Source organism: Monodelphis domestica, chromosome 6 (assembly GCF_027887165.1).
Source record: "Monodelphis domestica isolate mMonDom1 chromosome 6, mMonDom1.pri, whole genome shotgun sequence".
Taxonomy (NCBI): Eukaryota; Metazoa; Chordata; class Mammalia; order Didelphimorphia; family Didelphidae; genus Monodelphis; species Monodelphis domestica.
In genome coordinates, this window is record NC_077232.1 from 90620667 (window position 1) to 90644010 (window position 23344).

At 38.7% G+C, this 23344-nt stretch overlaps 1 long non-coding RNA gene across 3 annotated transcripts; it reads right to left on the minus strand.

The window, feature by feature from the left end:
* Nucleotides 1–1867: 1867 nt before the first annotated feature.
* On the minus strand, nucleotides 1868–21694 carry LOC103093526 (uncharacterized). 3 transcript variants are annotated; one of them, XR_469196.3, is made up of 5 exons: nucleotides 21504–21694; nucleotides 7351–7442; nucleotides 5071–5153; nucleotides 4532–4580; nucleotides 1868–2464 (listed from the first exon to the last, which is right to left on the minus strand). It is a non-coding gene; the product is annotated as an uncharacterized LOC103093526 (long non-coding RNA). The 3 variants fall into 3 exon arrangements; XR_001623223.2 differs by having other exon boundaries at nucleotides 7351–7437; nucleotides 21475–21694; XR_008913130.1 differs by lacking the exon at nucleotides 21504–21694 and adding an exon at nucleotides 8484–8535.
* Nucleotides 21695–23344: the final 1650 nt, after the last annotated feature.

Below are 23344 nucleotides of genomic sequence, written 5' to 3' on the forward strand. Positions count from 1 at the left end.
CTATATATACATATATGTACATGTATATATGTATGTGTATGGTATATGTATATATACATATATTATATATACACACACATATATACAAAGCTATATCTTTGAGAAAACAGAAATCAATATACTTTGAAAATGTGGAAGTCCTAGAGGATGAACACTTTAGGTCAATAAATCCAGGCTGGTTGTTGACAGAAAGCTGAGATTTTCAATTGTCAAATACTCCCCCCAAAGCACATATCCCATATCTAGGAAGATATCACAAAGCTCCAAATCATTCAACATTACTGAGCCCCTACATATAGTGGCACAATGTTAGCTAAGACTGTCCAGCATAATGGGGAAAAAAGAATGATCTTAGAATTAGAAGATCTGAATTCAAATTCTGACTCAAATACTCACTAACTTTAAGACGTTTGGCAGGCTACCTCACCACATTTGGCCTCAGTTTCCTCATCTATAAAACAGGAATAATTCTCTCTACTTCACTGAGTGGTTGTGAGGAAAGTAATTGTAAAGTGCTAATAATTACATAAATATGAGTTATTATTATCAAAGCCATCAGGCTAGACAGTATTGTATTTAGAGAGTTCATATAAAATTGTTACTGCCAGGTGGAAATTTGATGTTCTGGAACCCAAAGGAACCAGGTGGAAATTTGAAACAAAAACAGAAAACAAACATGTGTCTCTTGTTTTTTGGGATCAACCTCAGGGTGACTGGTAATTATGGTCTTTTATTGGTTACTTCAGACAATTTAGAACATCTCCAATTATAATGGAATAAAGGTGAAGTCACTGGATTAGTCAGCTCAACAAACGATTAAATACATCTCACACCTGTTCCTGATTAATACTTGGAATGTTCCCTAAGTACTAATCCTGTGTTGGGTTTAAACACTTATAATGAAATCCTATTCTTGCTTTTTATGCCCCTTTTTGCAAACAATAAGAAAATAAAATTAACTGTAACAGTGGAAACCAGGAAAAATTAGCATTCTGTCTAAACAGTAACATGTGCACAGAGGATGTTAAAGGCAGAAGATTCCATGGACGCTGTATGATTCAGCATTCTACTTTGGCAAAAATCAACATCAGTAAAAAGAAAGAATAGAAGGACTGGACTACATGTCCATTCACTGGAGAATGGGGGCTGAGGCCAAGTCTTTCCTGCTTCCTGTGATACCTGTAGCTTATGTCAAGGTCTGGATACTGGTTTCCAATCTACTGATGCATTTATTTAACAGTGATATTGGTTGGTCTGGGTGGAGTGATACGTTTGTTTCTCACTCTTTGGTTCCTAGGTTCAGATACATGTAGATATCTATATCTGTGTGTGTGTATAATGTATATTTATATGTGTATATAAATAAATATACCATATATTACTATATACTACTAAATATATATATATTATAAATTACTAAATATATAGACTATATATTACTAAATAAATACACTATAGATTGTTAAATATATACTATATATTACTAAATATATATGCTATATATTACTAAATATATATACTATATATTACTAAATAAATATACAATAGATTGCTAAATATATACTGTAGATTACTATATATATGCTATAGATAACTAAATATATATACTATATTACTAAATATACTATATATTGCTAAATATATACTATAGATTACTATATATGCTATAGATTACTAAATATATATGCTATACATTACTAAATATGCATGCTACATATTACTAAATATATATACTGTATATTAATATATATGTATATTACTGATGAATTCACAAATCTGGACAAAAGAGATATATAATGCCCTTTGCTAGGCACTGGGGATATGAGACAAAAATAAACTCATGAAACCATCCTGACTTCCTCTGAAGTTTATTACTTTAATGAAGCAAAGTGATTTAGCAGGAAGAATAATGGATGGAGAGTAAACAAACAAACAAAAAAAAACCCAAAAAACAACTTGTGCTCTGATCCTGGCTTCACCATCAGTGGGATCATCTGATCTTGGAAAACATTTGACTTTTCTGATTCTCAGTGTCCTTATCAGATCTTTAGAATTCCCTCCATCTTGGTGTTTTATGCTTTTCAAATTTAAGTTAATGTGAGCACTTCCAAGAGTACTTACATTTTTTTATTTGGATAATTTTATTTAATTAATTAATTTTTAATATTTTTCCTTGGTTACAAGTGTCATGTTTTTTCCCTCCCTTACCCCCCTCCCCCCTTGTCCCCAGCTATAGCTGATGCACAATTCCACTGGGGTTTACATGTGTAAAGACCTATTTCCATATTATTAATGCTTGCACTAGAGTGATCATTTAGAGTCTATATTCCCAATCATGTCCCCATTGACCCATGTGATCAAGCAGTTGTTTATCTTCTGTGTTTCTGCTCCCACAGTTCTTCCTCTGGATGTGGATACCATCTTTTTCATAAGTCCCTCAGAATTGTCCTGGATCATTGCATTGCTGTTAGTAGAGAAGTCCATTACATTCAATTGTACCACAGTGTATTTGTCTCTGTAGTAGTTACCTTTTAACCTTGTCTTTGAAAATGAAATTGAAGATTTTGTGAAGATTTTCAGACACATTCAGGGAGGCCAATTAAAAAAAAATTTACTAGTAGACAGTTAAGGACTCCATCTGGCTGGACTCAGAACACAGAGATGGAATCCATTAGATTGTGAGCTCCTTGGGGGTAAGGATTAATTTGGCTTTTCTTTGAATCTCCAGAATCTTTGAATCTCACAGTGCCTGCCATGGTAGGCACTTAATAAAATATTCATTGACTAGACAGTTTCAACAAATCTCACTGAGATATATGGGAACAGGCACTAACATAGAACCATGTTTGGAAAAGGCACTCAATAAGTGTTTGTTGAATAGCTTTTGTCAAGATAAATGAGATGGCATCTCAGAAGTGCTTTGAGATTTAACTGGTCTTTAAAATGATTCTGTGATTCACTGAGCACATAACAGGTTATCTCTCAATGACAAGGATAACCTCATAGAAGCAAGAAAACAAGGCTTCCAATTTATAAGTGGGGAAAGGAGAGTGGATGAGATGAACCTTAAAAGTTACTTTTAACTTTTTCAGGTCTTGAGCCTCTTATAAAGTGGGAAGATTAGCTCTAGAGTTAAATATTTGGGCTTAAATCCTGACCAATTATCTATCACTTTGTATTCATTCAGGCAAGTGGCTGCCTCTTGAGACATCTATTTCTTTTTCTGTAAAGTGAGAACATTGGATGTTCCCTAAATAAAAATAAAAATGTAAAAATAGCTTTAAATCCTACGAGTCCCCATCAGTGGAGTTGTTTAAAAGTAGAGACTTGTTGGCCACTTATAAAGGAAGATAGACCCAAAAGGAACCTTAAGGATCACCAAATTCAATTCTTTTATTTTAAAGCTAGAAACTAAGCCAGACAAATAATAAATAGGGAACAAAGCAAGGATCCCCATGACTCTGAGAGCATCAGTGTTTCCATTATACAACATAACCACTAAATGTTATAAAGAGATTCAAAATTTGTGAAAGGGGACAAACTAGTTATTTTCTCTAAAAGCCCTCCCACTTATGACGAGAGTCCCTTACATGACTTTAGGTTTTGGGGAACAATATCTACTTTACAAGAATCCTAAAATTCTGTATTTCCTTTTTCTTCACATACTTTTTTTTTAAGCAGAATTAAGTGACTTATCCCTGGTCACACAGCTAGGAAGTGTCTGAGGTCACATTTTAACCCAGGACATTCTGTCTCCAGTTCTGGCTCTCTATTCACTGAGTCACCAAGTATCCCTAACACATACTTTTTTTTTTTTAATTTTTTAAAAACCCTTACCTTCTGTCTTGGAGTCAATACTGTGTATTGGCTCCAAGGCAGAAGAGTGGTAAGGGCTAGGCAATGGGGGTTAAGTGACTTGCCCAGGGTCACACAGCTGGGAAGTGTCTGAGGTCATATTTGAACCTAGGACCTCCCATCTCTAGGCCTGACTCTCAATCCACTGAGCCACCCAGCTGCCCCCCCAACACATACTTTTGAGGAAAAACAAAACTCACGAAAAGATATAAATAAATTTGAAATAATACTAAAGCTTTCCCTTCAAATTTACCACAAAAGGGGGCAGGTGGCTGGCTTAGTGGATTGAGAACCAAGCCTAGAGAGGGGAAGTCCTGTATTCAAATCTGGCCTCAAGCACTTCCCAGCTGTGTGACCCTGGGTAAGTCCTTTAACCCCCATTGCCTAGCCCTTACCATTCTTCTGCTTTGGAACCAATACACAGTATTGTCTCCAAAATCGAAGGTAAGGGTTTAAAACAAAAAATAAATTTGCCACAAAAATGAATCCATGATTAAAATTGAAACTATCCTAAACTTATTTAATTTCTACTAAGAGACTGATCTGATAAATTTAAAAATGTAAAAAATAAAAGAAAATAGAAAAATTCTAAGCCTCAGTGAGCAGCAATGCTGAGAAGGGTGAATTACAAATGATCCTTTGTTCTTAACATCATTTCCTGACTTTATTAACTTACCTTTGGTCTAACAATGTTGTTTTCCAGGTGTGTGACTAGACTTTCAGTCCTGTTGGAAACCAATAGAAGTATTAATTATCTTTTTAAACTGTATGTGGACAGGGTTTTTAGGGTCTTTCTAAGGAGTTGGAAGAATTCTGAGTTTTGTTAGAGCAGAGATGGCAGCACAGATCTGAAGACTGAACTTCTGGCAGATAATAAAAAAGACTTTGTTGTTGGAAAATACATTGGCTCTTTCATTTGAAGTTATAACAAATGTGGTGGAGGGGCTGACAGGATAAAGTACTTAAATTAGAGCCAGAGATATAGATACATGGAAAGAACACAGGACAAGGAGAGAGGGATGGAGAATTAAAGGAAGAACAAGTAAGAATGGGAAAGCAATAAGAGATGAGGAAAAAAAAAGAAGAGAAAGAAGAAAAGAGGTAGGAGATGCAAAGAAGAAAACAGGGGAAAAGAAGGAGGAGAGAAAAAGAAATACAGAGGAAGAGGAGAAAGGGAGACAGGAGAGACCAGAGAATATTCCTGTGGCATTTTACCTTGTAATGACTTGAAAATCCAATTCCTAACCTTCTTGTCTGTGTGTTGCAGCAAATTGTCCTAAATATTGACCTTTACTTTCCTGCCAAAAGAAAGGTGTTCACTTTGTTACTTCAAAGAATACCAGCTTTGAAAAGCTTGCTGGCACCTAGACCTCCCTATTTCCTATAACACTTGAGCTTCTGTTAAGCTAGTGGTCTCAGGCTTCCCTACTCTCCCCAGCCAACTCCCAAAGGAAAATGGAACAGCCCTTTTGAGCTATAGGGATTTCCTGAATCAAAGAAAAGGAATGGATATCTCTGCTGTTACTCCTAGAAGGGAAACTAGAGTCCTATTGGCGAGTTATAAAATATTGGTGATTGAAAATGATGATTTAGGCAAGGGAAGTGCTTTCCCTCACACAAGGGATGGGATGAGTTGGAGGAAAGTTAAAAGAGGGGGTTTGAAAATCAAAGGGCCTTTTACAATGAATGGCCCAACTGAGAAAGGTAACATAGCAAACAGTCCATGAAGGGAGCTGTTCACAGAACAGGTATGTTAAAGAAAATGTTGATACTGTAATTTACTCTTTGAAGTCCTCTGATGAATAAAGGTTTTAGAGCTGGAGGTCATCAAAGATAGCTGGAATTTTCCTAAGAATTTCCTTCCCTGGCTTACAATTTGTAAACTTAACTCTCTTTCCTTTTTTGAAAATTGGGACAAAATTTGTTCTTCTCCCGGCCTTTAATTTCTGGTGAAATTCTAGACTGTATTAAAGGAATGATTAAAGACTGTCTAGGAATCGAAGTGATGATTACAAAATGGCGGCAAGGGCAGATCCTGCTACACTAATATGATTTCCTTTTTGGAAACTGTTATTAGTCTACTCAATCCATGGAACGCAGTGGATAGAGTTTATGCATAGTTTAGCAAAGTGTTTGTTATTCATGCTCTCCTTTTTTGCAACAATTAAGAGATATGGAGGGGGCAGCTGGATGGCTCAGTGGATTGAGACCAGGTCTAGAGAAGGGAGGTCTTAAGTTCAAGTCTACCTCTTTGGGCCCCTGGGCAAGTCACTTACCCCCCATTGCCTAGCCCTTACCACTCTTCTGACTTGGAACCAATACATAGTTTTGATTCTAAGATGGAAGGTAAGGGTTTTAAAAAGAGAGAGAGAAAGAGAGATGGACTGAACAATAGCACAATTTAGTAGATTTAGAATTGTTTGGATGGCTAGACCCACAATAAATATGCATAGTCAAGCAAAGCAAATTCCCACGTTGATTATGTCCAGAAATTTGTCTCCTTCTGCTTTTTAAGTGCATCAACTCTCTGTCAGGGTTTGGGAAATGTACTTTATCATTGGGCCTCTAAAATCATGTCATTACATTGGTTAGATGTTTTAGTTTTTCAAAATTGCTTTTCTTTATGTATGATAATGTGTTATCATACAAATTATTCTAGTTGTGTTCACTTAACTCTGCTTTAATTCAGAAAGGTCTTTCCATTTTCTTCTGAAACTGTCCATTTTGTCTTATCTTGTGATGCAATAATGTTGCATTACATTCATATATCACAAATTGTTTAGCCATTCCCCCAAAGGTAGGTATCTCCTTAGTTACAAGTTTTTTGCTACTCTAAAAAGAGCTTCTATCAATATTTTTACATAAATGAGTCCTTTTCTTTTTATTTTTTTAAACTGTTCGGAGAATATGCCTAGTGGTAGTATAACTGTGTCCAAGGGTACACACAGTTTAATGACTTTGGAGACATGGTTCCAAATGTCTTCTACATATTTTTAAAAATGGAAGAAAGAAGAAGGAAGGTTAGAAGGGGACACAGACAAACAGGAAGGTGTTGGTACTATCATGGTAAATATAAAAGAAGTTCAGAGTTTCTGTGCAATCTTTATTTACTACTCTTTATATGCTGAAATGTTTGTCTTTGTTTGTTTTTTTGTTCATAATAAAAAGGGGGGTGGGAATGAACTACATGAACCAGTCTTGATGACAGAGTATGGAAGAGCTGATGTTTAGCCCATGGGCTCCATTGGTATCTGCTGAAGAGAAAGAAAGGTAAGTCTCCAGTATGTAAGGATGAGTTTTTGTGATGAACTTATTCAAGAACATGGACATGAGCCATACAAAATGGTCAGGTATGGAGAGAATATCCTCGATGATGAGGTTACAGACCCATTTCAGTATTTATACATTTCTATAGTAGCTAGCATGGAGCCTCCCACCTCAAAGACACTTCCTTCCAAAATGTTTGCTGAGCTGAAATGCATTGATCCAACTTACACAACCAGGTCTAGTTGGCACCAAGCTCCAGGCTGCCATCATCGTCAAAGACGCACTTTCAAAATGATCATGGCCTTCAATTCTTCCCTGCTCTTGAGAGAAGGAGATCAGTTCAGTGACAGACCAAGACTTGAAACAGGAGCATGTGCTTATGAACAGTCCAGAAACACATTTTGTTCTTTTCTTTTGTGGGGAAGAGTGGGGGAAGGGAGAGGAGCTGGTAGGAAGGGAGGTTTTCTTTCCACACAGTTTTCCCCAAGGAGGGTTGTTCCTTCATCTGGACTCAGGAGAGACCAAGGTGACAGAATAAGGGGCCAGGAACTGTTTTTCCTGAAGCTGTTCCCAGTTTTGTGTCCAAGTCAGTTAAGGAAAGCCCATATTTTGGCAGAGGGCAATTGTTTTGCAGCCCTCTGGTGACTGGAAAGTTGTTAACATATGTCCTTAATCTTACCTACCAGCGTTTTCCCATGTAGGCGAATTAAAGGCTCCATTGAAGGGCTACTGAGTTTGGAAGCAGCAGTGGGGTTGGGAGGGGTTTCATAGGTTGTTGATAGGGCTAGGAGCTTACAGGGAGCTAAGAATGATGAAGGGGGAAATGTCCTGCCTCTAGTATCAGAGGACCTGAGTTCTAATCCTGATATTCCTACTCCTCTCTGGGAGTATAAGCAAATGACTTCAACTTGGCATGAGCAAATGACTTCAACTTGGCAGGTTCCTCTTTTGTAAAATGAGGGGGTATAGACTACATGATAGAGATAGAAGACATTATAGGAATCAGCTGATCTGATTCCCTCATTTTATTTAGGAAGGAGCCTGGGATTCTAGAGAGAGGCCCAAGGCCACATAGGGGGTAAATAGCAGAGCCTGGATTATATTGACTCCAGATGCAATGTGCCACTGTACCACGATGCTTATCTGGAGAGAGAAACCATGCTTTAGGGAGAATGGCAATGGCCTCCTGCTTAAAAGAAAGAGAAATCAAACATAGAGGAAAGAGGAAGAATTTAACACAAGGTCAATCAGAAGAAGACTAAAAGGCAGAGAAAATGTCCAGGGATGCAGTGGGAAATGACCTAGAACTAGAGAAAGTCATGACTTTTCCATCAAAAATTGCTTATGTAGTTGAGTAGTACCTGAGGCCTTCCTTAGTCTCTGATTTTAGCTATTTGCATCTTCCTCTCACCTTCAAAACAAAACAAACAAAAAAAAAGGAAGAAAGAAAAAAATTTTGGTTGGGCTTTTTCCTTCCTGGTCATTGCATTCTGGTAAGAGAGGAAATGTCAAGATGGGAGAGACCTTGAGCCTTCCTGAATCCAACATGTGACCCATAAATCTCTCCTTAGCCTCTTTGTATTGGTTCATTACTATTTTAGGTGGAAAAGATTGGGGATAGCCATGAACCAAAGAACTTTAAAAAATTGGGAGAGCAGAACACCAGAAATCTGGGAGTCCTTGGAAATGGCTGAAATCCTTGGTATCCATGCCAACATTTAATGGAAGCTAAAAAGTGAAGAATAAAATCCTGGTTGACCTAACTAGCTCAATCCAGCAGGAGCAGAGATGTAGACTCATCCACTCATTGACTATGCAGCATTTGGAAGTGAACTTGGAGAAGTAAATGCTATATAGCAGCATTGGCAAAGTATTGGCACACATGTCCAGCCAACACTTGGGGAGCTGCTCCATTCTTCCTCTTCCCAGCACCCGAGGATTTTTTTTTTTGCATTCTCTGCCCCTCTGTCCAGTCACCCAAAGCAAGCACTTCCTCCTTCACTGCTCTCAGGTAATGGGGAGAGGGACCTCTCACAAACAGCTTGAATTTGTCCTCTGTTCACTCAAACTCAAAAACCTTCACCAATACTGCTACATAGAATTGCATTAGGCTTGATCCTGCTTTCCCTAAGGACTAATGTGGCAAAGGAAAAAGTATGTACTCCTCAACACATTCTGCTTTTGGGGGGGAATATTTCTAATATGTCAGTGTTATTGTTTGTCTGTTTTAATCACATCTGATTCTTCATGACCCCATTTGGGATTTTCTTGGCAAAGATACTGGAGTGGTTTTACCATTTCCTTCTCCAGCTCATTTTACAGATGAGAAAACTGAGACAAACATGGTTAAGTGACTTACCCAGGGACATACAGCTAGGAAGTGTCTGAGCTCAGATTTGAAGTCATGAAGATGAGTCTTTATGACTCCAAGTCCAGTGCTCTGTCCACTGAGTTACCCAGCTATCCTTGGTTCGTAGTACCTTCTGACTTCCCCTGCCCCTTCTTCCATCATTAAAGAAGCCAAAAGGAGACCCAATAGATGAAAGGCTGTCTGAGGGGGAGGATTTTATTTGTTTTTATACATATATGTGACAGACACATTAGCAGAAAACAAAACCCATCAACTGAAGGCTAATTTCCTTTTCATGATCTCTCTCCATATTTAACTAGGCTCTCCCTGAGATAACAGATATACTCTGTTGCTTGAACCTTTCCAGTTTGGTATAATGCCATATCTTGGCCTGACTGGTAAGACCTTCAAGATTTCAGAATCACCATCATATCATGATGAGATATTAGGAGAAGACTTCAGTGAAGAGAAAAAAAATGTATAAGATAATAGGGAATTTAAAAAATAGGAATAAATAGGAAAATCAGCATTTGGACATCAAGAAGGGGGAAAGAAAGGGATGTAATAGCTTTTTTTAAAAATGTTCTTTTATGCTTCATTTAACAGAAATATATTACCAGAACAAGGGACTTTGGACTCCAAATATTGTGCTCTTTCTTCTACACCATACTTTCTCAAGGTAGTGAGCTTCTCATTACTAGTAGTATTTAATCAGAAATTAAATGATTATTTTTTAGGGTAGATTTTAGAGTATTTGTTGGTGTAGGAGAAGGGAGTAGAGAATCTCTAAAGTCCCTTCCAATTCTGAGATTCTAGGAGAGTAAAATTATCTTTTATCTTTACATTAGAAGAACATCCCATCGCAATATACAAATAGAATCTTGGTTCCCAGAGGTTCCTTGTGCCAACCTCCCAGCCCTCAGGGTACATTTTTAAGGAGATTTCTGTTGAGAACATTCCAGAGAAGGAAAGATTCCAGCGGAAAATCCTGGTGCTTGGGTAGGCATAATTAAGAATTGTCCTGGGAAGAAAGCAATTTTCAAGTTAATTTTCTAAAACAATAAACAGCTCAGTGAAATTGAGGAGGGTAGGTTTAGCTACTGAAAGCCAGAAATGAAATGCCATATTCAAATTCCCATTTGCCATTTGAGGACATTAGTAGGTCATTCTGATTAAAAAAAAAAAAGACATTTCTTTTCATTTTTCGCCTTTGTAATTCTCCACTGGCAAGCTAGAAACTCAAGAAGAGACATTACTTGAGAATCTATATAAAAGAAAAAAAAAAGATTACTGGGGGGGGGGGGCAGCTAAGTGGTTCAGTGGATGGAAAGGAGGTCCTAGATTCAAATCTGCCCTTAGACACTTCTGAATTGTGTGACCCTGGGCAAGTCACTTAACCCTAGTTGCCTAGCGTTTACCATTCTTCTGCTTTGAAACCAATACTTGGTATTTATTCTAAGATGGAATTTAAGTGGTTTTTTTAAAAGGATCACTGAAACCCGAAAACTCCCTAACTACAAAATGATGTGCCTCAGTGGGTCAAATGAATTTTTCAAACTCAAAGAATGAATAAGAACGAGAATTTGAGAAGGGCCTCTAGGATCATTCATTTAAGAATTCTCAGCAAATGCAGACTGATTTTTGTCCTGCTTCAAGACCTCTGTCCAGCCTAATTTCCACTGTCTCCATGGGTAAAGTTCCCACCCCTTCTCTGGGAAATACAGTCATAGTATGTTTATTTGACTCTTAGGGTGTGGGTTTTTTCTTTCCAGTTTGTTGATGTGAAGAGTAATTTTCCCATTTTACCACCACCTCCCCCTTCCTCCTTCACCCCACTAACCCCCACCACACATATATCCCCTCGTCAAAGCTCAATCTTTCAGGAGACTCACTGACCACAGCTATCTATCTCATGTACCCTGGACCAGGCCCTCACCACTCCTGTTTATTGTGATCTGACAGAATCTCATGCCTTGGGTTTATTTGTTATGTAGTCTTAATTAGCATGGCTCAGTTGAAAACTAAATACATAAATATACACCATAGGTCTTCAGAAGGTCAGACTTTCTGGTTGATCAGTGTCAAGCAGTTTAGCAATTGCACGAGGGAACAAAAGAAAAAAAACAAGATTAAAAAAAATTTTTAAAGAGCATAAAACCTCCCCCATATTATAAGGAGATTTATGAGCATTCTCAGCAGGAAAGGGAAGCCAACTGGACACAGGATGGTGAAAAGAGCACAAAACAACTTAAAGCCTTGGGTTCTAATCCTGGCTTCTTCACTTACTGTCTAAGGAGCCTTGAGCAAATCACTTAAGCCCCCTGAGCCTCAGTTTTCTTATCTGTTAAATGAGGATAAGAACATCTATCTTGTCTATCTCATACAATTGTTGTGTGTCAATGAGCCATATGGTTACTAGAATTTAACTACCTCACCTAAGCAACTTGTAAATTAGTCTTGTGCTTTGCACTGTGAAGGAGTCCCTCCTCAGGAGATGTTTTATATTTGTGGTTCTTAGATGCTATGTGGTATGGAATGAGAAGAAGAAAAAAGACAGATTTATGTTTTATGGTTTATATGATCTTGTATTTATTTATGTTTACATGTATGAAATCCCTCCCTCTAATCCCAAAATTTGAGAGCATGGATTATGGTTTATTTTCATCTTCATATCCTCACCAACTGGCACAGCCCTGAATATAGCACCCACTTAATACATGCTTTGTGGACTGGATTGAAGAGAAATTAATTATAGATAATGTGGTTGGAGTTCGAATTCCCTTGTAGCTCTAAATTTATGATCCTGTGAATTGATGTGAATTATTATCCAGGTCAAAGTTGGTGAAATGTAATTAACTTAGAGATGCTAAGAGTTTGCCTGCTGATGTGCCCATAGATGTGTCTACTTGGGAGGATTGGGGGCACAGGGAGGAGAGAAGGATGTGATAACTAAATATAGGATGATACTTGAGAGCTGCAAATGAATTTGGGGTTACCAGGGCAACAAGAGATTCTCTTGAAAGAATTAGTTCTTTCGTTTGATAGGAACCAAGGCTGAACTGATCAAGGCAAGCAAATGAGATATTCACTCCCACAGAAAAGCAGTGAGATCAGGAAAATCTGAGAATAGCTGGAAGAGACCGGACCAGGCATGGATAGATCAGAAGTAAGCTGTAGCCTCAAACAGAAAATAAGCTAGTTCAGAGAACTTCATTAGACAGAAGCCAGGAGATGCCATTGAAGAATTCTTCATGTGATGACCAAGAAGGTGGTTTCAATTTGAAAAGAATGGAGGCTCTTAAAGAGCCCCAACAGAAAAGGACCCAGCTTCTCCAAAGACTAGGAGTTAAAAGAAAACATTCTTGTCTAAATAGGTTATCCACAGAGTGAAGTAGCCAGGTAGGAGAGTGACCCAAGGCATTAGGTTGCATCTAGAAGGAGCTCTTTCACCTTGGTATGAAGAAGGGAGGTCAGGAAATGAAATGGGTAAAGAATCCTTGAACTTACCTAGTTAGCACTGAGGTTGTCCTCTGTGATTCCCTCACATGAAATCAAACTATTTCTGTACTTTGACCTTATCTACGGATGCTAAAGTAGAGGAAACCGGCAAGGAGAAAAGCTTCCTTAGGTTTGTTCTCAGGAGGAGAGAAATCTTAGAGTGTAGTGATAGTGATTACCCAGGAAAATGATAATAGAAGCTTGCCAGGGAGTGGCCTTTTTTCCCCCCTAGGAGCAGTCTTGGAGGCTAAATTTTTTCACAGAAAGGCAGAATCATAACCAGTAATTCTGGTGTCCATAAGGGATAGTCCAGTTGGTTGGGGAGCGTAAGTCTATACACCTAGAGAGAGATGTTACAAGACATCATTTCCAGGAGCTATGAGAGAGAGAGAGAGAGAGAGAGAGAGAGAGAGAGAGAGAGAGAGAGAGAGAGAGAGAGAGAGAGAGCAGAGGGTAGGGCAAGAAGTCTGGTGAAGGCTCACCAGGTGTGACAAAGGACTCACAATCACATCTTAGCTAGAGAAGATAGGCTTTCATCTTTAGTGGACCACTGGGTGGCTGGGCACAGGTACCATACTGAAAGATAGCTTGTCCCACAAAAAGACCAGCCTATGCTTGAGTCACAGCCAATAATCCTTGGAGAAGGCAAGAAGAAAGACAAGAGATAGCAGAGAATAGGGACATGAAGCAAAAGAGGAAGACAGACTTGAGAGCCAATTGCCAAAGCAATAGAATCCTAGAGTGGTAGGCTGGGCTGGTTAAAGATGTAAGACAATATTTCTTTGGCAGAGGACTGGTGAAGGGCCATCATTTGGGAATGGTCAGCTGGAGAACCACTGTAGAGCAAAAAGCATGTAACCTGGATGTCAATGCTCTGTAGCAAAATGCCAGTTACTCAACCCAATTTATGACTTTCATCTATATATTCCAGAGAACAATTGGGACACAGGGGGAAAAAACACTGTGAAATCCTCTAAAATCCCAATGATTCAAAAGAAATCTCGTTAGAAAGCTTGAGTCTTTGAGCTTGGTCAGACATGGCTGCCTAATTCACAGTGGTTCATTTTTACCAATGAGAATGCAGAGTCCTATGTAAACCATAAGGAGCTAGCTAATGATAAAATAATATTCCTGGCACATAGTAAACCCTATATAAATGCTTATTCCCATCCCCTTGTACTATTCATAGTAGATATTAACAAATTGCTGAATGAATGAATGAGCCCGGAGAATGTTAACTAATTCACTGCTCTCCAATGTCAGGGAGAAGGTGCAAAGAGCTACAGAAAGCTAGTTAGAGCCAGAAAATCCAACTCCGTTACTGACCTCGTTTTGTCTCTCTTCCCTCTAGTAAATAATACACAAGAAACTTCTGTTCTGAAGTGACTGGAGAGCCGTCTAATTTTTGCTTCAAAAAAGTGTGTTCTTTATATACATAATTTTCATGGGGTCCCCCAATTTGGAACTAAGCCTTGGCATTACCCCACTTAATTCAGTTCCCCATTCAATGTGCCCATACCAACAAGAAAAAAATCAATGAGAAATTTGGAAAGAAGTTTTTGTTATATTCAACCTAAGGGCCCAATCCATGAAAACTACTTTTGGCATCATGCTAAAAAATAAGTTGTTAATTGCATTGACCTTTTCACTCCTAAATGTGGCCTTAGAGAAACATGAATTTGTATGAAAATATGAAATGTTAATTCAATATTAGATGGATCTTTCTAGTATTTCCTTATCTGTAAAATGAGGATGTTACCTCAATGATGGCTAAGGTGTTCTCCAGCTTTAAAATGCTGTATCTTCTGCATTCTAAATTCCCATCCAACTTGATCCTGTCATTCTATGAGGTGAAAAAGGAGAAGAACCTCAGTTTCCCCCTATGTGTCTTGGGGTGAAGGTAGGAGAAAGGAAAGATGCTTTTTTGCAATCTGCTGAGAAATAAACTAACAAGGCAAACCCAAACTTTCTGTTTATGTATGTGAGTAATTCAATTTCATCTCATTTGCCTCATGACAGAAAGATGAAAACTAAAATGGAAACAGCTTTTGAATTAAAGACAATCTTTTAAAAATCAATCAACATTAAAGAAGAGCCAGGATTGGAACAATAAGTGTAGGACAGGCATTATTGCCTGGCAACGTTTGAAATCCTATCTCTGCAGACCAAATAAAAATTTTCTATCTACCCATGCTCATGGGACTGATTTCAACATATACAATTAACCAGACCCCAAACGTACAGACAGAGAACCATGTCTGCATACACAGAGGGCAGCATAACACATTAGCAAGACTCTATCTTCTAACATTCAGCTCATCACATAATTATATGTATAGCTGTTCTAAGATCTATGATAGTTGAAGAGTAAATAAATCCTTCCCCCACTCCATACCCCCCCCCCCATGCCCTGCAGGGGCCAATCTACTTGACTCTCAAGTTTGTGTATATACCTCAGTTTATGAAATAAACATATTTGCAAAGTTTATATGCAAAAAAAAATATTCGTAAAATTCTGTCTCCAGTGTAGCATGAGGAACATGCTATAGATAAAACCCAAGAGAATCGGTAGTGGATTTAAAAGAACAGTGGACTTGGGATTCCTGATCCTGAGATCTCTCTAGTTCCCACTTCACCACAGCCTATAAGATCTTGGGCAAGTCTCCTCAGTTTTCTCACTTACAAAATAAAAGGGCATAGGCTCAATGGCCTTGGAAGTCCTTCCAATTTTAACATTCTATGATTTGTGGGAGGCAATGTGAGATATTCAAGAGTTGAATTTGGAGTCAAAGTCTTACTTCCAGCACTACTTGAGGCAATCACTTAATGACTGGACCTCAGTTTCTTCATTTGTAAAATGAGGAGGTTGGACTAGATGGCCTCTAAGCTCCTTCTAGGTCTAAAACTATAGACCTTTGATCTTTAAATTATCTTGTAATGCAATTGGGAGATATTAGCTCTAGCATGAACCCGGCCACCAATTCTAAGTGTGAGCACGAACAAATTGCCTTACTTCTCTGAAGTTCAGTTTTCTCATCTGTAAAATGACAAATCTGAATTGGATCACCTTTAAACCAGCTCCAAAATCTATGATTTTTATATGAATTCTTCTGTAAATGTAACCCTCTCTGTATTCCTACTAGATCATACACTTTGTTCAGGACTTTTAACTTTAATGTTCTCAAAGTGTTTTCACATCCATTCACTCATTTACTCCTCTAAAAACTTTATGAGATGGGGAATTTGAAGATTAGAGTTCATCATGAGTCCTATTTGACATGAATTCATTCAGTCAAGATTTAAGAGCCCGCTATCATTTTCCTTTACAAAGAGTTTTACACGATCCCAATTTTAATAAGGAAAAATAGTTGTTTATATTTATAATATATTGTTTGGAGTAGAAGAAAGTCTGAGGTCCCTTATAGCACTAGGATTTTATAGGATTATTAGATTTTAGAGTCAGAAGAAGCAAATCTAGTGCAACTCTATTATGTTATAGATATTCTTATTGTTCAGTTGTTTCAGTTGCATCTATTCTTCATGACCCCATCTGGAACCTTCTTGGCAGAGATACTAGAGTAGTTTGCCATTTCCTTCTCCAGCTCATTTTATGTGGTGAAACTGAAATAAACAAGGCTAACTGACTGTCCCACGGTCATACAGCTGTAAGTGTCCAAGGTCAGATTTGAACTCAGGAAGAATCATCTCCTGAACTGCAGGCCCAGCGCTCTATTCATTGCTCCATTTAGCTGCCCCATTTCACAGATGATCCATATTTCTATGTTCAACATCCCATGACAAGGGATGGAGCGATATACAAATGAATGAAACATGGTACGCATCTGAAGGGCTTATACTCTTATTTTTTTATTTATTTGTTTGCTGAAAATTTTTATTTAATAAATTAATTTAGAATATTTTCCCATGGTTACAAAATTCATGTTCTTCCCCTCCCCTCCCACCAAACCCCTCCCATAGCTGATGCACCATTCCACTGGGTTTTACATGTGTCATTGATCAAGACCTATTTACATATTATTAATATTTGCACTAGGGTGATCGTTTAGAGTCCCCAATCATATTCCAATCGACCCTTCTGATCGAGCAGTTGTTTTTCTTCTGTGCTTCTACTCCCACAGTTCTTCCTCTGAATGTGGATAGTGTTCTTTCTCATATGAAGGACTTATACTCTAACAAGCAGGAAAAAGATATGAGTATCCAGACAGATCTATTCATAGTAGAAATGGGATACAATGTATAAGAGGAGCATAAGTTGCTATGGGACAAGATAAAAAAAATTGAGATCCAGAGAAATGAATGAATGGCTCTGCCTGAGACTAACAAATCAGTTAGCACCCAGAGTTAATATCACACACACACACACACACACACACACACACACACACTGGATCTTCCTATGTTAAATTTGTTTAAAATGAGCTCTACATTAACTCTACACAATTGTGAAACACACACACATAGAATTTAGGTAGAGTTCTACCTCCAGGATTAGTCTAACTTTTGTTTAAAACACTAACAACTGGTGGGCAGCTAGATGGATCAGTGAATGGAGAGCCAGGTCTGGTGATGAGATGACCTGAGTTCAAACCTAACTTTAGACACTTCCTAGCTGTGTGACCCTGGGTAAGTCATTCAACCTCCATTGCCTAGCCCTTATCATTCTTCTCCTTTGGAACCAAGACAGAACGTAAGAGTTAAAAAAAAAATAAAAGACAACATTAACAACTTGAGATCTTAGTCATAGCTCTAAGACTTTAAGAAAACATGTTTTTTTCCTCCATTACTCTCATTTTTCCTGAGCGCATCGAGTAATTGCTGCCAGTCCCAACATCCTTGGCTACCCATGATCTCAAACCTTTCTGGCTTACTTTCTCCATCCTGAGAACTAAAGATAATTATTGTGTTGAGCAGTCTTACCTCACAGAGGGTGTTGTGAGGATTCGGAAGTGGGTGTTATTAAGGTACTTTGAAGATGAATGAGCTCCCCAGTATGATATTTTACAATATATTATTACAAAGGAGACCTGAAGAGACTTGTAAAGAGCCCAACCTGTGCCATTCATTGCTCTCTCCTCCTTCGAAGATCCCTTCCTGCCTTAGAGATTCACCCGGGCTAAGATCACTTCACAATGGTTGTGATACATTTCATTTTCATTTCAACAAACATTTCTCATGTATTAACCATATTCAGAGAACTGTGCGAAGCACTGAGGGCCGAGGGGAAAAATAAGATGGAATCTAGGAGGAAAGATATTCCCACCGAAGAAGCACAAAAAAAAATATTCAAGGGAAGACCCAGAGAAAATGTCACTATTGATCTGAAAGACTTCCAGAGGGGCAGGTAGCATTTGAGCTGGGCTTAAAATGAGAGAGAAAAATTCAATAGGCAGAGAAAAAAAAGCAAAACATTGCAGGCATAGGCCACAGCCTGAGCAAAGGCATAGAGGTAGTAGAATGCAGTGTGTGTTCAAGGATATAAATTAGACCAGTTAGATAGTATATAGAATTCATTAAAAGGAATCACATGTATAAATCTTGAAAGACAAGCTAGTTCCATATTGTAGAGAGTCTGAAATGCCAAGCAAAGACATCTGAACTTTTTTCAATAGAAAATAAGGAAGCATTGAAGGTAGAGGAGAATAGTGACTTATTCTGGGGACAAGTGGGTGCTCAGTGTATTGAGAGATAGGAAATCTTGGATTCAAATATGACCTCAGACATTTCCTAGTGGTGTGACCTTGGGCAAGTAACTTAACCTCCATTGTCTAACCTTTGCCACTCTTCTGCCTTGGAACCGATATTTAGGACTGATTCCAAGACAGGAGGTAAAAGTTTAGAAAAAGAAAAGGGACTTATTTTGACAGCAGTATGAAGCACAGACTAGAGAAGGGAGAGATTGGAGGTGAGAAGATGTATTTTATCATGGCATCTTAATTTCCGTTGAGGTTCATTCTTATGTGGAATTCTCAGAATGTGTATTTAAAGGGGGGGGGGGTGGAATGTACATTCCATGATGTAAATTTGCTTTGCAACCATGCAAAAAATTAGCCAGCAGTGAGCCCCCAATCAATGCTGACTGATCAAACTATAATTTCAGCAGTGGTTATAAGAATATGCTCAGGATAAAATAGCTAATGTAGACATACTCAGAGGATGTTGGGTATATTTAGTTACAAATTAAGCAATTCATGGAACCTGAAACCTTCACAATAGGGATGTGGTCAGCTCTGCTTCTATTCCCTTTCTTCCCCCACCCCCACCCTAGCACCCCCTGCATTTCCTGGAACAAATCCACTTTTGGACTATACCTTAATATCTGTCAATCTCATTCATGTTCCCCTGATAGAGCTTAGGAATAATCCATAGTCAGGCAGTTTGAATAGGATCCACAGGGCAGTATAATTACAGGGTAAACCATTTTTAATAGGGAGCTCTGTAAACATTTCTCCCTTATCCTTTCATTAATGATAATTGCCTCCAAAGCCCACAGGAATAGAATATTAGGTCTCCAAATGCAAAACCTCAAAGAAGGCCCTGTCTGGAAATCCACCTAGGCAATACATAGGTTTACAGGGGACAGACGAAGGGATACATGTGCAATCAGTCCACATTTACTGCCGCTGTCCAAAAGCAGATGCCTGCAATTCCTCATCCGGGTTTTGTAACATTCCAGTGCCTCTTTTTTTCTCAGAACTAAATTGATTTTTAATTCCCTTTCATCTCCCTAAATCTATCCCCAATAGCACTTTAAGGACAAGGCTACTAAATTATAAACATTGGAAGGACAGTGTGATATAGTGGGAAACACATTGGATTTGAAATCAGGGAATTTGAGTTAAAATTTCAGATCACCCACTAATTTACTCTGAGATCTTAGCAAGGTACTTCTTCTTTCTGGGCCTTGGTTTCCTCATCTGTAAAATAAGGGGCTTAGATAAGGCCCAAAACTTAAAACAGGATGTTGAAGGGCCCAAAAGTTTAAGGATGCTTTCCTGGTCATCTCCAGAGCTGTGTACTTAACCTCATATTTTTCCATCATGTACTGCACTAGGACCTCTGTAAAGTATCCTTTGAGGTCTATGATTAATAGACCAAATGAAATAAGCTCCCTCCCTCAAAGATTACCCACAGAATCATAAAAAGAGAGAAGAAAATCTTTAATTCTTTTGTCTATACAAAAGAATCAGTTTGACTTGCCTTCCATTGAACTGACTGAATTGAGAAATGGTTTAGTATTGTATAGACACAGATGATTATCAAGAAATAAGGAAAAAAGATAAATAATGTCAAGAAGTCATAGGTAACATCCTCATTGTACATCAGCAGTGAGGCAAGACCCCTCTGAATGAACTGTTTTCAGAAAGCAGTAGTTTTATTCAAGTCATATGTATAGTCCTCAGTGAAGACAAGAGCCAAAATCTTGACCATTTTAAAAAATAATTCATGCAAACAGGAATAACACTCATTGATGGAATGATAGGAACACAATTACAAAACACTTAACTCAAATGAAGTCAGAACCAAACAATTGGAAAAATATGAATTGCTCATGAGTAGGCTGAACCAATCTGATAAAACAGTGCCATTGCCAATCATGAATAAGATTCTTGCCTTTCCTCTGGTAATAATTCAGATTATTCAAGGCAGACCAAAGACTTTTAGCCTCACAAAACCACAATAAAGTAGGTAGTAAAAGTGTCCATAGATTCAGTGCTAGAAGAGACTTTAGAGATCATCTAGAACAATCTCTACATTGTGAAGTGACTTGCCTAGAGGGGTTGGGATTCTGATTCTAAATTCCATGCTCTTTTCACTTATCTATTTTACCACTGAGGAAACTGAGTCTGAAAGAGAAGTGACTTGTCCGAGGTCAGGTAGTTAGTAGGATGTGTTTAGAGGCAGAATGTGAATTTGTGTCTCTTGATTCCAGACCAGTACTATCTCTACCAAATCATAGCAGGGTCCAGTGTCTTTTTTTTTTTTAATCACTATAAAGCTCTCTCTTAAATAGTGTCCCATAACTTCATTCATCCTGATGTTAGCAGAATTATCATATAACTTCAGACTTTAAAACTTTCCCCTCCGACCCCAATCAAGTTGATCTAAAAATAAAATAAAATAAAATCAACACCTGACCAGGATGAGAGCGGCTGAAATCAAAAGATGATAAGAGATATAGTACCTCTGGTTTAACTTGAAGACTCCAGAAACCACAGCTGCTAGGGATACTGTCTATTAATAGTAAGTGTATTTGAACTATTTAGAACCCGAGTGGAACTTTCTGCCCTCCCAGGCAGGCAGTAACCAGTTACTCTTCCCACCATCTCCAAGCGTAGGCTGACAGGCAACCATTTGAAGTCTCAGGACACTAGACACTTTGTGAAGCTCCCCCTAAGCCATAACATGTGCAGAAAGGCTTGGGCTTCAGCAGCGGAAGGAATGAGTTCTTTGAAACCATGCACCCCAATGGCCCGCAGTCCTACCTGATCTGAGGGTGTCTCCTCTTACTTACTCAGTGCCTACTCAATAACCCGTTTCACTGGCTCCCCACGAGTCTCCGAATTTATTTACTTTGCCCCCCAACAGTTTCGTTCTGTCTTTGCTTCTTGGATGTGCTCTTCAGGTTCCCAGCCCAGAGCGGCTGGGGAATTCACAACAGGAAATGCTAGCCCCCGGAATGATCAGACACACGCTTGTTGTCTACAGTTGGTGTTTTATTTTGAACCAGGCACATTCCTTCCCTCTATAGCTAAAGGTATTTCTCTGCTGTGATGAAGGCCCCCCGTATTAGATGACCTTTACTCTTCTTTCCCTGACGTTCCTCTTAAGAGTTAAATAAAGCCTTCCGTTCCTCTACAGGCTACTTAGACCCAAGGCACTATGGCGCTGACTGCAGGTTGGTTTCATTACATTGATAGGATACATGTGCTGTTTTTATCTCTAGCATTTTCTCAGTAATTCAGCACTTTAAAGTCTCAGCTGTCTACCGATCTGCAGACAATTGTTTGGTGTAATACTATCCGGAAAAAGCTGATAAAACGCAGATGTGGCTAGGTCTCTGAAATTTGTGGCTTGCTAAGTGGTTTTTTGCCATTCTCTCTTGCCCATGGCAAGGCAGCTTCCCTGCAAGGTTCTGGAGGCTGCAGTTGGTTTTTTCCTTCTCTTTTTTCTTTATTAAAATGTTGTTAAGAGGAAGTAATTGCTGAATATTTCTACAATTAAGGAAGTTAGCCAAATGGAAAGCAGTGGAGCCCTAATTCCCACTGTTCTCCCCCTCCTCAATTTTATTTTGACAAGCCTCCCTCCCCTCTTCTGCTCTTACTCCATATTTTAACCAACCTGTCTGGTCCAACAGGGCATGACAGAACTTGGCCCTGACACCTTGGGTTCTTTTGGGGAAGCTGAGATAGTCGTGTTTCATTCCGGCTAAGGAAGGATCCAAGAAAAGATCGCTTAACACACAGAAATGAAGACTTTTGGCTTCCAGTGGAGTAGAAAGAAGGCTGCCTTTGTGAGTTTCCCCAGCCCTGACTCTTATTTGCAGAAGTGTTGCTAATTTCCCAGGTGACTCAGATCGCATCTGTCAAAGGAGGAACTTCCAAAATCATTGGACAAATAGTTGTGTGCCATCAATGAATCTCAGACATAAGGTCACTGATGGAGAGCGGGAAGGAACTGAAGCTCTCTGGTCCAACCCCCTCATTTTATTGATGTGGAAACTGAGGCCCATGGAGGTCATAGACCTTTCTAATAAAGTAAGATGTGTATGTCTATCCAAAAGACTGATCATCCTAAAATCGAATTGTACTCGGGGATAATTAAAATCAGGAGATCACAGGAAAGGGTGTTCAAGTCGGAAGAATTTCAGTATTTAATTAACTGATTTTCTGTAACACAAGGGAGGGCTCATTTTGAGGGGTGGGGTTGGGGGTGCACAAGAGATCACGATTTAAAAAAAAACAAACCTATTTTTAGAAACCATCCTTACTACACCGATCACTGCAAAAGCAAAATTAGAGATAAAAACACAACTTTCTGAAAGTTTGTGTCTGTATATATGCCCACCATCCCTTCTGCTCTTAAAAAAAAAAATGTAAAAAGCCTGTAGGGGGAAAGAAAGAGCGAGGGGGATTGGGGTGGGGGGAAGAAGAAGCGCTGCTGGGTGAACAGACATCTGTGTGATAACTACCCACAGCTTTGGTGATTTATGAACAGGACAGGGTTTTTCCATTGCAATTGAAAGGGAAGGCCGGCTTGCCATTAGAGGGTCCGCTTTGCAGTTGCTGATTGCTGAAGAAAGAGGGCGTTTCTATTTATCCACCGAAAATCTCTCCCAGTTCCCGCAGGAGAGCT